Source organism: Lingula anatina, chromosome 1, assembly GCF_051362555.1.
Source record: "Lingula anatina isolate TDL-2025a chromosome 1, LinAna3.0, whole genome shotgun sequence".
NCBI classification, from domain to species: domain Eukaryota; kingdom Metazoa; phylum Brachiopoda; class Lingulata; order Lingulida; family Lingulidae; genus Lingula; species Lingula anatina.
In genome coordinates, this window is record NC_141767.1 from 44478902 (window position 1) to 44498416 (window position 19515).

General features: G+C 33.8%; 1 protein-coding gene across 13 annotated transcripts in view; it reads right to left on the reverse strand.

Moving 5' to 3' along the window:
- LOC106168470 (SCY1-like protein 2) overlaps positions 1–19515 on the reverse strand; it is a 58871-nt gene that overhangs the window by 31934 nt on the left and 7422 nt on the right. For 9 of the 13 annotated variants that reach the window (XM_087002539.1, XM_024074273.2, XM_024074270.2 and 6 more), the window contains exons 1-2: positions 9910–9963; positions 5861–6020 (exon numbers count right to left, since the gene is read on the reverse strand). The gene's annotated coding sequence lies outside the window, so the exon portion shown is untranslated. Of the gene's footprint in view, positions 1–5860; positions 6021–9909; positions 9964–19515 lie in introns of those variants that run through there. The other 4 variants (XM_024074261.2, XM_024074264.2, XM_087002497.1 and 1 more) reach the window with 3 other exon arrangements.

The window sequence follows — 19515 nt, forward strand, 5'->3', positions numbered from 1 at the left end:
TAGAATAGATAACAGATTCACATGATTTGAAAAACATAAACGTACTTCACTCTAAATCAATTAACTAAGCTCTGCTAAGTACAGTATCATGAAAATAACTTTTTTTTCAAAATTCAGCCATAATTTATAGCAGGGAATTATATCCAATATAATTCCCTGTTTATAGTAAGTATTTTTAACAGTCTACAGTCTGTGCCAAAACCTTTTTAGCAACAAGACACTCAAGCAATCAGGATCTAGCATAATATTATTATTAGTTCATAAGAAAATTTGATGCAGTGACATGGTTATAACTGTAAAGCTAGATTTAAAAAAAAATAGACAGCAAAGTTAGCAAATATACAGACACTTATCAGAAAACAGTCATTCCCATTGCTCCATTTTAACCTTGACGCACACAGTAAACAATAACTATAATGGTAAAATGATCTTACCATGCTGATTTATGAAGGAAACCTGCTTTTTTTATCAAACAAAGCCAATCTACCAGTAAAAAATCTTATGAAAAACAAAAATATACTTTGTCAATATTAGTGTTACTGCTGTGCTGTTAACAAACAACTTGAATAAACTGAACAATATTTATTCCTCTTCTGAACACTGTGAACCTTGATATCTGTATACCGTAAACATATAAATATACTGTAATATACGTGTACTGGTACTTGTACTTATAGCTTTCCTAAGCTGACAAAAACATCCACAATGGTCTTTTACAGTGACCAAACCATCAACTGGTTGTTCGTGCACTCATGCCATCATATCACACCCAAAGATAGCTCACAAGATTAGAGTGAGAACATGAAAACTACTCCTAGCGCGAGAGCTACTCATGCAGTAACAATTAGAAAACAACAGATGTGTTAAACAGTGATGGCAACAATATAAACCAACAGTGTTCAGGATTTAAAAAACACATTTTGTGACTTTACATAATGAAATATGAAAAAGGGAATGTATGTATAATGTATGTTTAAAAAACAATTACAATTTTGATAAAATTTAACTTTATTCTAAATAAAATTATTGGTATGAAAAAAATTGAATGCTCTTTGAAATGAAACCATTTCCAGATGGAGAACAGGTGTTATTGCATCTCACATAATGGCTGATAATGAACACAAGTCTTTTTCAACAAGCTAATGTATTTAACCATATAATAAACTGCCATGGAGGCTGGACTGCTAATTGACTGCATAACAGACTGCTAGGGAAGACTGAAAAGAAGATAAAAGCCAGCTAACAGCAGACAGTATATGTACTGGCTGGATTATGACTTCCTTCCTATGGCAAAAGTTAGCAGCTAGATACAATTGGCATATGTTCATAAAGGTTGATTGGAAACAGAACTGACAGTGAAGAATATTGGAATTTAATATGAATAACATTGTCTCTACATAAATGGTCTGAAAAAAAATCATTGAATAGAATTTTGGTCTGGTACCATCTAGAAATTAATGTCTTGATCATCCTGGTATATTTAAATCAATATTACAAAATGTTTGTATTATAAAACAATAAAAATGAAGCCCAGTGCCTGCCTTGCACATCTAAATGATATGTAGCTTCTAAACCATGAATTCAAATTGGCAAGCTGATCTACAAAATGCAACAAACAAGAGGTCTCTAGCATTAACGTTAACAGTTCCAGAATTAGAGAGAGTTTTCAGTTTTGGCATCTAATGGCTGCTTCTCCCGTGATAATACACCCACTGACCCCAAACCTAAGAAGATGAAAGATGACCCAAGTTTAACATCTGCCCATAATATTAAAGGTTAAGTCCATGTCTATAGTTTTAAAAAATTGGCACAAATAATTTTTTTGCAAAAGAAAAAGAGAATTATTACAAAAATATGGACTGTTTGACCTTGAAATAAAGGTCAAAGGTCAATCCAAGAGCATATTTGAAATTTCCACATGACTTTTGGACAGGCATCTATAGTAATTTTTCCCATATTTCCTTTGGTTTGGGAGATATTTAGCATTTAATTTTGCAAATTTTGGACAAGGGTACATTGTGACAAGTGCCACACCTAGACCAGTGCATTGACAAAGCCCAAAATTTACATGGTTCGAGTTGAGATTATATGTGACCTACATACAAGAGATGGGAACACAGAATCTTGTAGTCTAAGAGGGGAAGCGGTAACGGTGATGTGAGGACACACCCCGTGGAGCAGGCAGACCCAGTGGAGCTGGTGGACAAGACATGTCAGGACTAAAACCATGTGTACTGCCAGTGCCGCACTGGTAGTACAGTTAAAGGGATAATAACTCTTCGTTTCGGCCAAAAAATGAATTTTCCTGGAGTAAGCAACAATTTTCCCATACTTACCAATGGTTAATGAAGCCATTTTTACATTCAAAGCTAGTCCCTGGTTTTTTTCTAAAAAGTTTGTTTTTTTGTTAAAATCTCTTAAGAGATTTTAACAGAGTATAGCCATCAGTGGAGGTCATGTGGTCTAAAGACAAGCTCAGATATCAGAAAAAATACCTATAACTGCCGTTTTTGTGGTAAAACAGAATATATTATATTTCTATGAGTTATATTTACAATGTTTTTATTGTGAAATATAGATCTCATACGAAGAGTTATTATCCCTTTAAGATACTTCAGAAAAAAGATAAGGTAATGATTCTGAAGAGAGCAGTATGATAATATATGTATGACACACGTTTATCACAGAAAATTACAGCTTCTGAATGAATGCTGAAGCTCATTTTATATAACACTTGATTACCATTTTAAAAGAACAACCAATTTTTATAACACTAATTTCAGGACAACAAACTCCTCGTGAATAATGAAATCACACATGAAAGTTCCCAACCATCAATACATTGATTGTGACTTGAGGAGTATTTTTCTATCACCAAATCAATGTATGCATACAGAGGCAATCAATGAATGGAAATAACCAGTTTTAACAACAGTTTACCATTACTAGTCACTTGCAGCAATCCATTATAACACTACATTATACTTATTGGTTCCCTGTATTTTAGGGAAACAGAACACAACAAACAAATGAAGAATGGTTACTTTCAATATATGCCAAACCATATTCTTTCCACTCAAAGCAAAATCAAATCAATAGAAGCTACAAGCAAAATGTTTGGTAGACAGTATCATTTGAAAATTCCCTGAAATTCAAACATTATAGCTTTGAATTACCTGTACCAATCTGCACACATATAAGGTGTAATTTTCACATTTAAAGTGTAATTTATCGAAGTATAGTTATTAACTGTCCTACTTCAGACTTAATCCACCTAATTGTGCCACTTCTAAATGGCCAGCAGACAGGCCTTTAAGTATAGGGAATCCCTCATGCATACTCTTCTTTCATTGAAATTGCATTCCTGCAATAGTTTATGAGAATGCAATACAATCCTCTTCTGTTTATATGGAGCCAATTGGCCGATTATTTAATTGTTCCTAATCAAAGGCAAGCAGTCTCTGATTACTTTGTTTTATAAATTTTTAATGTTTATTGACTCTGGGATTTGCTATAAATAAGCCTCATTAGTCCACACCTAGTTCCTCACTGTCTGCTGCTCTCTACTTTTATTGACCCTGTCTCTTCCTAGGTATCTCAGAAACCAACTTCATTGCATCGCCAGGTGGTTCACGTTTCACTGGCACACCTTTCTCAAGGGGGTTATGGAGAATACAAATATAAAGTACTAGTTACTGTAATCCTATTATCGCCAAATCAATTCCTACCATACTACTACACCATGCTGCCACACCAACTGAATAGAATGAGTGGAGCGATGGAGGACTGTTCAAAGGACTATACACACAGTTGTTTTATCGACGCTTGTAGGTTTTTTTTCTCACTGAATAAAATTAAAAGTCTACTTAAACTGTAGATTCAGTCAGCTTAGCATGACTCATCTTACTTTAAAGCCAAAGCAGAAGGTGAAGCTCACGGAGCTCACACTCAATTGTGCAAAGTAATTGTTGTGGAGCAAGATAAGTGCTTCTCTGAATAATGACACGATCGAAGACATTGAGCAAAACTTTTGTAATGCAACTTCTAAAATTGCCAACTTGAGTACTTGAACAACACCCCAAAAACTCAACAGAATAGCAATTGTAAATTGGATGGTTGCACATGTCCTTTACATTTCCCGCTTATTTTTCATCTGCAACAGCAGACTTCAAGATGAATATAGTAATGACTCAATCTTTTCAACGGGAAAAATTGTAAATTTTACAGATGCTGTATATTTTAATTGATAGATTCTTAAAGTTTGAACATTCTTATTCAGTTGTAGCAATGCAGGCTACCCACATATGCTATTTTAATGATAGTAAAATTATGTATCTGAAAAATTGATAATTTTTACCCATTGAAAAACTCGAGTCATTGCCATACATTTTGGTCATTGTTCTAACCATATTTAAACCAATCCCAATTTTGAACTACTCAACAGATTTTCTGAGTATTAAATACCAACTGTTGTCTACTTAATTGCCATGGTGGAAAATTTGATATGTTTTTCTTTATTATAGTAAATACCTATAACCAAACATTGGGTATATTAAGTTCCAAGACAATCACGTTTCACCATGTAGTGCTAAATAATCCAACATATGGGCTACAACGAGCACCAGTGTTGATAATTAGGTTCTGATATTCTTTTTCTACCATGATACACTGCTAGTAAGAACTCAAATAACCTCAGCGACTTGTTATATTTCAAGTCACTTTGGCATATCAATCAGAGTTTCTCTCTAATGGGTCCTAATGCAACTTGGAGGATGACTGCTGTTTTTTGCAGCCACTACCCAACAAGCATTGCAGAATCACAGGACTTCTTTGGCATTAAGTACATATGTAGAGGCTGAGGCAGGTTATATAGCATACAATGGAAGGTCATATTTAGTTTCGACACTAATGCATCATAGATGTCTTAAATGTGCTGAGAAAAAAATCTAGGAGAAATGATTAATTCACGTAAAAAAAAAAAAAAAAAAACTGAAAAAATATCAGTGTTTTAAATCTGGTGGTGATGGCCCCCAAATTGTTCCAAATAGATCACTCATACTTGTCAATGCACACAGTTCCATAAAGCACAATTGTTCTGTCAGTGTTGATCTAGTCACTTGTTACTGCTCAGAACCAGAATCAACAGAATTACATGTTCAAAATGCTTGGCTCCTTTACCTGTTGTGTGTGTGTGTGCACGTGCATGCACTTGCTGTCACTGTGCCTTAGTATTTTGATATTTAGATCCCCTAGTGAGATATATAGTTATCCAGAAACTCATAAAGATGCAGAGGTTTTATGGTTATATGCTGATAATGAAAGTAGCCTAATTTGGTAATGGCTTGTTCAGCAACCAAATACTCCCCAGAGAAACAATCAAGCACATAACAAGCTCATGTTTATATTAAATTACAAGGTTTTTCATTTCCATTTATTAAATAAGTAATTTTTTTATTATTTCTTTTCATATTACTAATTATAACATACCAAACATAAGTTTGTTCATAAAACAACATGTGAGGTATCACCAAGAATTGTTAAAACTTACAATCATTTCAATTACTAATTTTTCTTTTTGTCAACAATACTCATGCCAAACCTACATATGATTACTACTATTGGCCAAGACGTTAAAAATTTAATATTTTTTATCAAGAACACACATTCAGGACATGCATCCATTTTGTGAAATACATACTTTTAACATATAATTATTTTAATGGCCATCTGACTGAAACTATACACCTGCTAATGAGTATACACTCAATAAAAATGTTCTCATTTACCATTGTAAGCCTTGATTTTCAGATGAATTTAAGAGTTTTTTTAAATTTGCCACAAAAGTGACTTCAAGACTTACCTACAATATGCATTAATCCAATTCACAGTGTATCATGAGTTCAACAGAGGTCAAGCTATCCTTGAGGATGGTTTCCAGTGAGATAAAGACCAGGTAAGCTTCCTCAATGTGTAGATGATTTGTTCTGACCTGTTCTACCAGATTACAAGTACATCACAGCCTGGAAAAAAGAAAATTGCTATTTTAACAAAAGATGACTGATCATAAAAGTACAAGAGGTGATTAAAGTATAATATAGCACAGACATTCAAGACCTTCGTTTATTGCCACCTAGAGTGACATGAATACAATCAATATATTCCTTATGCAGCAGTGTAAAAAATAATATATATCAGCCACTACACACACCTCCAGTCCACAAATTTTCCATGAAATCAGAATGGATTATACACATACTCACAATTTCAATGAATTCTAGAACATTCTAAGTTCTGAGCATTCTGAGCCTAAGGGCACCAACCTACACCTAGCTGCGACATACAGCACAGTATCTAATTGCAGTTATTGCATCGTATAACTAATTTATTTCCCACAAACTATTTCATTTTTGTCTGTCTGTCTGTTGTAAATTGCAAGGTAACCGATAAGATACCAACAGACATTCAAATAACTTTCAGAAAAGCCTAGGAAAGGACAGACTATTAATTAGATTTTTTGGAAAGAAATTCTAGCACTATAATGCACTGAGAATTTTTTTAAAGTTATTAACCCTTGTTTACCAGTTATGCCTGAAATACAAATCTTTTACAGTATAACACAGGGGTGGACCCAGAGATATTTTCTGACAGTCTTCCAAATTATTTTTGTTGATCCATCCTCCAATTTTGACATCTTCCAACAGAACAAATTAGATTCCCCTCAATGTAATCTTGAAAATCTGACCGTCTTCCTGAAGACCCAGAATTAAGATGGCCTAAATCCACCCCTGTAACAGAATTCATAATTGTGGAAACCTATGAAAATATGCACAGTCACAGTTTGTATCTTTATGCTTTTTTTTAAAGGAATAAATAAAATAAATATAAGCAAAAGTTATTCAACAGACCGCTGAGATGAAATAAATCTCCAACCATCAACATTACGTATTAAGATTGGTCAGGTGCTGGTATCTTCCCGATTGTTTTCTCTCAAGTTCTGTCTAATTACAGTCTACTGTTCAAAAGTACAACTTCATCATGTTTTACATATATATAGATATATCATTTTGTCCTGCTTGAGATGACAAACCCTGTCTATGAAGGCTTCATCCTTATAGCTGAAAAGTTCACCTCACTTCACAAAGATTGCTAGTCTTATATGATATCAAGCAGACCCAACAGCCTTATTTTTGGCTTTCTTGAATGATTTCCATTAACTTTTATGCTACAGTTGAGTGCAAGAAGTCTTCACAACAAACACCACAGCACACTATATGATTATGATTGCAGTTTTTCTTCCTGCGCTTGAATATTTTGGCACAGCTTTGTTAATTTATATATTAAAAAAATATTTAAGTACACAGTGGCTTCATAAGTGGAATTCTAGGAAAATCATCCACTTAAGATATAATGCTCACACTGCTTATTATTTTTTTATAAGACATACAGGCATTTATTCAATATGTATGCAAGATGAAACTTTTTTCATATATATTCAGGCAAAAATGAGGTGATCCATAAAAAAACATTCACCAAGTACAGAATTATTGATTGTCTGACAAAAAATAATCAATGCTTCAAATAAAAAGAAAAAAAAATCCTGATACACTTCAATGAGTCACAGGTACACTACTACATTCTAGAATAAAAAAAAATGATTGTTTCCAAATGCATGGAAACCTTTTCAACTTATAATTATTCCCTATAGAGAAAGTGCCATCTCTGTGACCTTTCCTTCCATACAATGAGAAGAATTTTCTTTGAAGTTCCTCAACAGAGAATCCCTACACCTTTTGACTGAATCTATAATAAAGTAACTTTCAGACATCGATGAAACCTTTTAAGTTTGGTGCATTAATCCCATTATGTGATGAAGTCTTTGAGTATAACGTCTAAAGCTGCTGTCTGTATTTGCCCAACTTAACATACATCTTTCCAAAAGTACCTTAAGTTTTTATATTCAAGAGTAAATTACAATTTGATTCCATTTAATAATTTAATACAAAGACAAACAACACTGAAAAGATACTGCATGGTTGAAAATAGTACCAGTGACTAAGAAACCTTCGATGTTTGACATGGGCTACTGGGAAATTTACACACAGAACCATTCTTAATCAATGTGTATATGTGTATGTGTATGCATGTGTGTGCATGTGTATGTGCATATCTACGTGTGTGTGTGTGTGTGCATGTGCGCCTGCCTGCATGTGTAAATAACTGAGAAAATTAACTGGCTGTTCATCAGTCCACTACAATGTACCAAATTTTAGTAGTCATGAAGTTCACTTTGTAACATGGTGAAAATGGCAAACGACAATCCTCAAAGTCCTGATTTCAACACATATAGCCAAACATAATCTTTAATTCTCACAGACAGAAAGAATAATCAAATACGAACAATTTAAAAGGCAGTTGCTTTCAAGCAGTCTCAGGAAAAGGATTCAGATAAACACTCTGTGGAACATCAAGAGTTTTGCAATACTACATTCACCTCTAATCATGAAATATTCTAGGGAGTCAAATAACACCGAAACAATAAAGAACCAGAAAATCAATTTTAAATGTAAACATTTTATGTGATATTTTTAAAAAGACTAAAACAGCTTAAAGCAGTGACTCCAGCATCAATAATTACATCAATAAATCTTAGATGAGCTAGGTCCCTACACCTTCAATCATTCCATGCAGACACGCAATATCCTGAGTTCAACTTGTGCATTATGCATTAATTGTTTTGGATTAATGTAAATAATTGCTGTTACCCGACTAATGGGAGCAAATAATGGAACTGGGTACAAATTGATTGCACAGTTGACCATAGCAGTTTGTGTTCATCAATTAAATAGCGCATGATCAAGTTGCATACATAAGTAAGTTCCTAATTGCTTCGGACAGACACGGTGGAACTATACACTTTAAAACTCAATAACTACTGCTGACACGCTGACTGCTGGGGATGCATGGGAACAGAAAATGTCAAAGAATATTACACTGAATGGATTTGATACACATATGTATATCTGTGTGATATTCTACTTTACACTGATGTGAATATGGTGACTCAATCAGAAATGGGAATGGAGAATGCTAAAAAAAAAAAGAGAGAGAAATCATCTCTGGCTTCTCAAAAACTCCTCCCATTTTTGAACATTTCACACAAAATACTGCTTTAACCCTCTTTCATGCATAAAATAAATTCATTAAAACTTTTATCCTCGAGATGAGTTAGCAGTAACTGACAAATGAGCTGTGATAGTACAAATACAGTGATTTTATCAAGATTATACTGTTATATGTTCATAATCATACCAAAACCATGTAACCATACATTTTGCCAGTTTCACAGTCATACAAGTCATTCCAGTTTGTCTTAATATGAAAAAAGGAAGATGTCCATTTTGACAACACTAAGCTTGGCTCACAAAAACTCGATGCAGATTGATTATGTTATATATAAGACCAAATCAAGAGTATATTAACAGCGCTCAAGTTAACACACCCAAAATATGTCATTCAAGTGACCAATCATGTATGATTAGTCCAAGCTTTTTTTGACATGAAACAAACTTTCAAACAATGTACAGGTGGGATGAAAAACATTGATTGCGTCATCTAAAAACAACAATGACTTGACTGCAACAACTGAATTCAACAGCACAGGAAGATGTGGCAACTATATAGACATTTAAGTCACGCAGCAAATGAAACTAACAATTAACATTTTAACAATTTATAATCCCATGTCTATACTTATTGCATTATATGCATGAATGCTTAAGAAATACACTTATCCACCTTCTTAATCAAACCCTACAAACATATTTATTCAAAAAAATTAACATATACATACTTCCCATTGGCACCCGGCCATTCTTTCTGTCTACAACACATATACTGAGTAGGACCTACCCTTTGTCAATATGTAATTGCCTTCAACCTTCAAGTCCTCAGACTTAGATTTTTTCATATTTTTTTATCCTTTGGAATTTTTTTCCTTCTTGGAGAGAAGACTTTTTTTCCTTTCAAATGAAATTTTCTTTCATCTTGAGAGTTTAATTTTTCTTTAACAAATCTGTCAACTCTCTCTCTCCAAACCCAGGCCTTATGTTATAATTTGAATACTTAGACTGAGACTTTTTTTCCTATCAATGTGGTGAGATGGGCAACCAATAGGAGCTGTCAAATTGACACCTACTCTCTTGTGACCTTGACCATTACTATCACAAATAGGAATGCTAGGAGAGGGCTAGTGAGTACAAGTCAAGCCAGTCCCTTCAAAAATGTCAAGGACAAATTAGCTAATTACCGCCTTCTTATTGGTTATAGCTATCTATATTGTTCTGAAAGGAAAGGACAAAGAGTTATGTTTTTAATGACCACTTACAAAAAATTGGCACATTTAGTATGTTTAGTGGTCCTCAATATTTGTTATTTTTTTAATTTTTAAATCAAAATCTATTAAAATAAATTACACTCGCAATTATTGAAATAGTTTAGAACTATATTGAGGATACTTTATAGAGTATTTGAGATTGCAATCGCCAAATTAAAGACATGAACAATTTGACCAGCTTCCATCCAAGACTCTCACTGTTTTAAAACCTCTCTTGTGTAATGGCCAGATTATAAAGCTATCAATCTCTCAAAGTGAACCTGTACAGACTGGATAACTATATTGCTTGGTGTGAAAAAGGCAGCAAGTATTCTTATACTGTGCCAACCCACCAACTGCCTGGTGACAGTAAGTGTTGGCCTGCAAACAAAGGTCAGGTGAAACACTGATATCACTGAAATTCAGGAGAATTAAACTGGGGGTGACAAAAATCATAATATGATTTATGTTGAACAGATCCATTGCCAAACTAAGTTCTGACATTTCAATATTTCAGTTGTGATATTGCAATCAAAAAAATATTCCATTAATGCCAGACATAGAGGAATTTGTCAAATGATAATGTGATAACCATTAGTATAATGTGAATCATTAACTGCAGTTATTTAGTTTTCTCAATGCATATATGCTGCTTGATAATGGAATATTTTGTGGGTGATATATGTATAAATTATCTTTATTTGGAATGGAATAATGTGCCACTATTTTTAATATAAAATGTGGTCAACTCAGATTTAAAGTGACACACAATTACAAAAATGGAGTAGGACATGCTGGCAATATTATTTTATAACCAGGTATATAAGAAATACACACACATTTTTATGTTGTTTTTTTTTGTGGATGATGCATGATATGTACTTAAGGTTGTAATTAACAGGGGTAGCTATCTTCTAAACCGACCAAGATATACCAACATGTTACATATCAATAGAAAGCTTATTTCAACTGCTTTTCGTTTCAAATCCTTATTTTATTATGTAACTGTTACGTAATGAATGTGTTTTCTGCATGCAAGGAATTCCTGTAGTGATCTTTCAAACATATTTTTTGCAATTTCTCAACACTTACTCATTATAATTAGAAAATTCAGTTTGGTTCCAAATATATATTGGGCATTTGTAAGATAACCTATTGTACTTTCACTTTCTAAATCTTTAGAGACACTTTGTTAGATAATTGGACAAGTACAATTGTTCATAAATCATTGAATAGTATATCAATATCTAATGAAAAACAAATAAATATTTGCCACCAACCAGTAACCAAATATGTACATGTTATTAAAAGTTTTCTGTTCGTTTCAGGAAGTCAAGTCTTCAAGTTTGAATTGGTACCTATGAACTGTGCTAAATAATTGCAGTAACTATTATTCATATATAATTCTTGACAATACTTGGTTTTTGTTTTTTTCCTCATGATGAAATTAAGCTCAAAATCTTCATATATTATTCTTGACAATACTTGGTTTTTGTTTTTTTCCTCATGATGAAATTAAGCTCAGAGGCAATCTTAATGGAACATTTGATTGAAGCAATTTGCCACAACAAATACAATGTTCTGATTATTAAAATATAACCTGATGATGTTCTATTCATATTATAATCCTGGTTTATCTGTCAAAGTAAGTTCACACCATCTGACATCATTTTACTGTCTATGCTAGCAGGAATCTCAAGCAATATTCAAAGCAAATTTGTCATGATCTCTTTAGTATGCAATATCCTCATATAAGCCTGTCAGCTCCTATAAAAGGTGTTCTATGAAAATTATGGAGATAACCAGTTCCGCGAACATAACTACCTCTTTGTATGCATAAGGTTTTTCATTGCTTTTTTCTCCTGCTATACTATATCATTCCAACAACAGGAATTAAGTAATATGGTGCAGGATGCAGAAACTGTGTGGTGCCAAACATCGCAAACATCACAAGCAAGATACAGTAATGACCTTCACCAAGTTTTTATGATAGAGTAAAAACCTATAAAACATTATTTAGACAACATACTTCAAACAATGATATTATTATACATCTTAATCATTTTAAATGTAAGACATGAATGATTTAATTTATTATCAAAACAAACACAGCACTCTGAAAATCATTACAAGTGCTTCAATACTGTGCGGTAAGCCATTCCTGGACAAAAAGCCTTGTCAGGTATTTTTGTGACCAATTCTTAAAAACATTTGGGAGATATTGAGTGAGCAACCCCCTTTCATCTTATATTTTGCATGTCAAGCACCAATTTAGTGAAGTTGCAAAATCAATAGCCAGCTTATTAAGAAGTTGTAGTTGTTACCGAATCAATAAGAGGCAGCATGTAGCTTGTTGTATTTCAAATTAGTGATCACATTATTACCTTAACTTGCAAAACACTGGAGTGGTAACAAAAGTGTAATGAATTTCTGAGAAACTGCTTGTGTTTTTTTTTTCCTCTTTTTCTTTTTTAGTATCATTTATCATTATATAAATATAAACAGATATAAAGTACAACCAATTTATCCATAACAGTAAACTTTTAAAAAGAGAGTGAGGGAGTGAGAGCCCTGGTCTCCAATTTGAAGAAAAATGACCTGATCATAATTGTACATACATACATTTTTACATAGTAACAAAATATGTAATCAACACCCATGTATAATAATGCAAGAAGACTTACTATGGTGAAGTTAATGATCTGAAATAACAGCACATTCAGAAATAAGTCAACATGGTTTTGAAACACTTCCTTTCTATTCATGGACACAAGTATAAATGGATGAGAAGCAAGTCACAGTCATGATGCAATTATTGCATATTTTTAGGTTAAATCTTTTTCAGAGTCTCCTTTATCTACCTACCAAGTGCTTAAATGCACAACACAAACATAACACTTTGGAAGATCCATTAAATTTTCATAAGCACACAGATGTGAAAATAAAACCCCGAGTTATCAATCTCACTCCTTTCAAAATGTATGGCTAATCAATACATAACTTTTTATTGTCATGGCAATGCTCAATTAGCAGCACATTAATCTCATTTCTCAAATAATCTAAACAAAGTAGATATAGGCTTGCCAAGCTGAGAAAACCAGCAAGGTCAACAAAAGTATCTCAGTGTCTCATTATTCCATAAGAAACATGGATCAAAGTCAAATATAGTTGACCTTCAAAAGTTGGCTGTAGTTGTCAACCACTGCTTTTAGAAATCACTGTCAAGAAAACTTATTCTGACCTCACCCTTTAGACCAATATTTCTTTAGCCACCAACCTTTTTTTTTTGTTGTTGTTGTTGTTGTTCTGTTACCAATTTTTCTCATCTAGCATGCATGGTCCTTTTCACATTGCTTAATTGGACAATGGTCCATTCCAATAGACCCTAATATAACATGTAATTATCAGTTAACTTAATTAATTGGTATTTATATAATAATCAGTCTCTTAAGTTGTCAATCTCTCAAAGTGCACCATTCCAGGTAAGTGTACTGCTTAATGTGAAAATAGCATTATAGTTACCAGTACCTGGTGCCGACCTTATTAATTACCATTCAATGGACTTATAAAAGTATTTCTGCTTACATGTGGTTAAGCCATTATTTTCGTTTAAAAGAAAAAAAGAAAACTAATTTTTTTTTAACACTGGGATTAATACTTTAAATAAAATTTATGTATAAGAGTGAAAAATACATTATTCCTAATACTTGTGTGGAAAATTATTTTTATGTGGTTAAGCAGAAATGAATAAAACAGTAGATATAGGTATTACTAGGTATTGTTAATACTGTACATGTACACTGTCCACTACTTGCATACAGTATAGACATGCATGTACCAGGAAATCGTTCTGTTTTACTATGAAAAGGGTAAGATAACGTTACCACCACTTTAAAGTCAACATTGCTTTAATTTCGAGCAGAAAAAACACTTGCAAGAGCATCACTGTCTACTTGATCCTTTTGAGTGTTAACTAAATAATAAAACATGAATCTTTCCTGGAATATTATAACACCATAACCTAGTGAGATGAAATAAGGTACGTGTACATATACCGGTACATTGACAACAAAAAAGGGGCTGAAAAAATTTTTTCAACGACTGCACAATGCCAACTACACTGTATATATGTATGACATACTCCCTTAATTTAAACAGCGGTGCCTCCTTTAAGCAATCATGGAACTGTGCAGGTCATTTGAATTTGTTCAGACCTTTAGACATGTTAAGAGACTCAAAAGATCTCACCACATTATATACCCATGCATTCCCAGTTGCCTAACAATCACCAAAGGTTGCCCAAACAACTTTCATCAGTCACACATAAGGCAAAAATTACAGGAGGCACACCCAAATTTGCTGGAGCAATGACACAGAAATCAATGTTTACCTCGGTTTGGTGACGGTTTTTGCATCGTCATATTTTTGGCTGACATATAAGGAGGCACAAATACCACAGCGCTGTGTAAACAGGAGATAACTTAAGATACTTGCCAAATTGCAAGTAGAAGTCGGAATAGTGTGTGACTGTGGCTCTTTGCTGGGCTGGTGATTGTTTGATGATTACAATTACTGCTGGCTTGCAATATTAAATCAAATGCTTCAAAATGTGCTCTTTGTCTGCAAGTGTGGTTCAATGTATGCTGTCAGACACCATATCTATAACAGTATTAACTAGAAAGCTGCATACATCTACTATCAACTTCTTCTTTTACTGATTAAATACAAACTGGCATACCAGCGACCCAGTAAGGTAATTAAGGTACCATATTTTCAACTACAAAACTGCATGCAGAATATGATATCAGACATTTTTTATCAGCAACACATCAGTTTCATCCAACAATCCAATCCGTCACCGCAATTCTAATAAAAAGCAATCTCTGCCTGATCCAAATTTTCACAGAAAAGGAAAATTGATGACTGGTCTTATTATATCCATAACTCGGAACACATCTTCGTTCATAAGTGAAATACTGTCTGGATCACTTACACTATGAATCTTAGCATGCCTTCTATATGTACAGCCACAGAATCTACCTTTAAGTATATATGGACATCATCATATTTATATTTTTAAAGTTTGACCTCAATTCTTCACGAATTACATATCAAAATGCATTATACATTTTAAAGTCTAACTAAAGTCTAACTTTTTTCTGTCTCCGAGGTAAAATTTTATAAGTAGCAGTTAGACAGCATTCAAAACCAGTTGATCTGTGGACTACCCAGTCAGCAGATCAAATATGACATGCACCTGAAAGCAAGCCACGTAATTCCCTAACAATAATGCAATGGATTCCCCTCCACATGCACAGTCTCAGCAGGGACCAAGCAATTAAATCTCAGCACATGCTTTCAAGTGGGTTGGGCCATATTTGATCTGCAGACTTCCTATAGTCCGCAGATCAACTGGTTATGAATGCTCTCTTAGTCTGTACTACAAATACAGTATTTATATCATATAGACTTTGCATGATAAATCTAAATAATAACCAAAATGGTGGCTGCCATACAGTTAGTCTTTGTAAGTATTTATGCAGTTAGTAGTAACAGTATTAACTCAGGAATTTCTGAGCAATGAGGTGATCAATAAACTGACCCATGTACCCATGAATGACCACTGATGAATATAAGCAAAAGTACCTTATGTTTTCAACTTGAATGTTGCCAAAAGAGCTTCAAATGTGATACAAACTGGCACAAACTAGCAATGATATGTGGTTTATATAAACATGTATATCTTAAAACTGAAGAAGAAAAATAATAAAGATCTATGAGATCCAGATTACAGTGATTCATTAAGCAAGTTACGTTTTCATTGGGTGTAATGAAGTCAACTTAACATAAATAATGCTGTTCAGTTTTGAGGACTGTCCTATCACATCTGCCTTAGACCGGTTTAATTTACATCATTTTGACTATGATTCCATCAAGTCTACTAACATTTTGCTTTATTTTTTTAAAACTAAAATGGCCCAATACAAGGTTGGTCTTAAATTGGAACATGGAAGGGTCACTCCATCAATGATTCCCAGTAACAAAATTATATTTTGTCCCTTTTTATTGTGCAACATTAATGACTTCACGTCCAGAACAAATCTCCACTGTAATATCCATGGAAAATTACTGATTGCCTGCTGATTATAAACCAATCATAGCATGCAGCAAGCATGGCAGAGAGGGGTTGATTTAATCACAAAACCACAGCGAAGACCAGAAAATCCATTTGCCTGGGTTCCCTTATCCTGGAAGAGATTCAGCCTAAAATCCAGTTTTAAAAGATTTAAATGCACTGCATGTAACTCCCCAAACATATTCCTTCCTGGTATCAATGGTAAAAGCATTCAGCCCTTCAATGTGTATACTAATTTGTACAGTTGTTTTAATTACTGTGACTGTAGTGCCCTCAATGCACAGTAGCTGCTGTGAATAGAGAGATACAATCACCCAAAAGACGGCAAAGCTTAGAGAACGACCAGTAATTAAAGTCTGCAAGCTTACTTCTCTCTATCAGCAGTCCCAAGGCTATGGAGTGCCAATTAATCGATACAAACCTGCGTAGAGAAAGAACCAGCCAAGAACTGGGCATTCTGTGCTGGTCTCACTCAGGCTTATTTTTCTACTTGACCACAGATCTTAATAGATGCACACAATGCACATTAGACCAATGAAGTAGCAAGGAAGTTAATTTTCTTGGAAGTTTCAAAGTTTTTCCCTTATCCTATCTAAAATTGTTGGGAAAATCATGATCACCTTTGCCTAAATTTACATTTTTACTCTAGTGAATGAATTTCACCAGACTCAAGAGTGACTCTGAGTGACTCTAAGGGGTACTTTTTTGGTGAGTTAATTTTGTTCACTCAAAAGTAGTCGGGATAAAATCACGGGGAGTTCTTTCCTAATTATACGTGATTTATTGACCTCGGTTTCACTCTACAAGTACTATTTACTGACTGGCTGAGGATGAAGGAATCCCATATGATGTAGTTCAAAGTCTTTTTTTTTTTTGTTGTTGTTGTTGTCTTGACATCCTTATGTTGATGAAGCCATATGTACTATATGGGAAATATGGAAATTAAGGAAGTGGGGAAAAAATGGCAGCACCATTTTGGTGCTCATTTTTATTAAATAATTATTTATTTTGTTTATTTATTTTTTATTTACTTTTTACTGACCTGATGCTATGTTTCTTCATTGTCCATGTACAGTACTTTTAACTAAGACTTCTGTTTAGAAAAATGACATTGTTGAACTTGACATACCTTGATAGTGCACAGTCTGGCAAAAAAGAGATAACAAAGTGAGGAAGAGAAACAATCGATTGGAAGTTTAGCAAAAAGAGAAAAGAAGGTCGGTTTTACAATTCAGAAGAGGGAAAAATGTTTTGAGTATCAGGAGTATGATAGTGATGATGAACAGAATTTTCTAGCTTGTCAGCCCAGACAGCCTCAGTGATCTGGCCCACGTCTGGCCCAGATCTGGCAACGTCTGGCAATGTCTGGCAAAAGGTATGGCCCACGTATGGCTTGCCAGATGTGGGCCAGATGTGGCAATGGTTGGGCCAGATCTGTCCCAGACATTGCCACATCTGGCCCAGTCCACATTTGCTCATGTGGCCAGATGTCGGCCCAGATCTGGCAATATCTGGCAAAGGTATGGCATGCCAGATGTGGACCAGATGTGGGCCAGATCATATTTAAATGGGCCAGATTAGGGCCAGACATGGACCACATATGGCCCAGATTGTTTTTTTTTTATTATTTCACATTTGCTCATGTGGCCAGATCTGGCCCAGATCTGGCAATATCTGGCAAAGGTATGGCATGCCGGATGTGGACCAGAAGTGGGCCAGATTAGGTCCAGATATGGACCACATATGGCCCAGATTGTTTTTTTTTTTTTTTTAATTATTTTTAATTATTCAATAAGATTACTATAAAAAAGACATACAAGATTCAAGTATTTATTCTGTACTAAAACCCTAAACAAAATTATTACACATTAAATAACCTTGCTGGCAACTAACATGTAACAAATTAAGGGTCACTCCTTGTCTTTTTGTACAAAACAATGTATGTTTGAAAAAAAAAACTACACTGCAAAAAGGCAAATATACAGACACTTAACAGGAGGAAATGTCACTTACATACATGCAAAGAAAACAGTTATAACAACAATTTTTTTTTCAACACAAAGCTGCTCATCGAATCTGAATTAACACAAATTACAAAAATTGTAATTAATTATGCATGTACATGGGGGGGGGGGGGGGGGGGGGGAGGGGTTTGAGGGGGAAATATTTTTGCACACCTCAACCTAAATAATATTATACATTGTCATTTTTAAACTAATTCAAACATATCATTAATAATAATAATCACTAATGAATATAGTTTTGTAATGAATAAATCTTGAATGATGAATGAAAAAACATTGTTTTTTACATGATGGAGAGTTATAACAAAATTATAAATAACCATGCAGTAACTGTTTCAATTCAACTTGCATGCTGGCTACAGTACTGTACATACATGTAAATTCTGAAAAAAAAATATGTATACTCCAGCACAGATATAGATGTACAATTAAAAGAGAATTACATGTGCACAAAAACAAACCCCAGTATCAATGCTTTTTAATTAAATCACATCACGAATCAAATCACTCAATGAATTGAACAAGTTTGCAATGCTTGCGCTTTTTTCAAATCCATAACACTAAGAAATGATACATCCGGCTCCTTGACAAGCTTATAATTATTAAAGGAATCAACAATGGAACAAGTAACTCTACAAAGTTAACAAAAGTTCATTCAAATGTCAAGTCAAAACACAACATCCCTTCCTTTCTTTCAAAACATGTTAATTGACAGTTTAGTCTTTAAAATGTCTTTTCAAACATTTGCAGAATAGCATATGAACTCCAACTTTTATTCCTTAAACCACACTGAAAATTCTCCAAACTAATCAATTCATATCAAATCCCATGTCCTTTCACTACTACTGGTCACTTTCTTTGCTTGCCTTTACGCCCCATTTAAATGTTCCCTTCACTTTTAAAGGTTTCTCAGACATGTATGAATAATACTGTTTGTTTTCTGGTCCTCCACAAGAGCCACATTTATTTTTCTTGGATTTCAG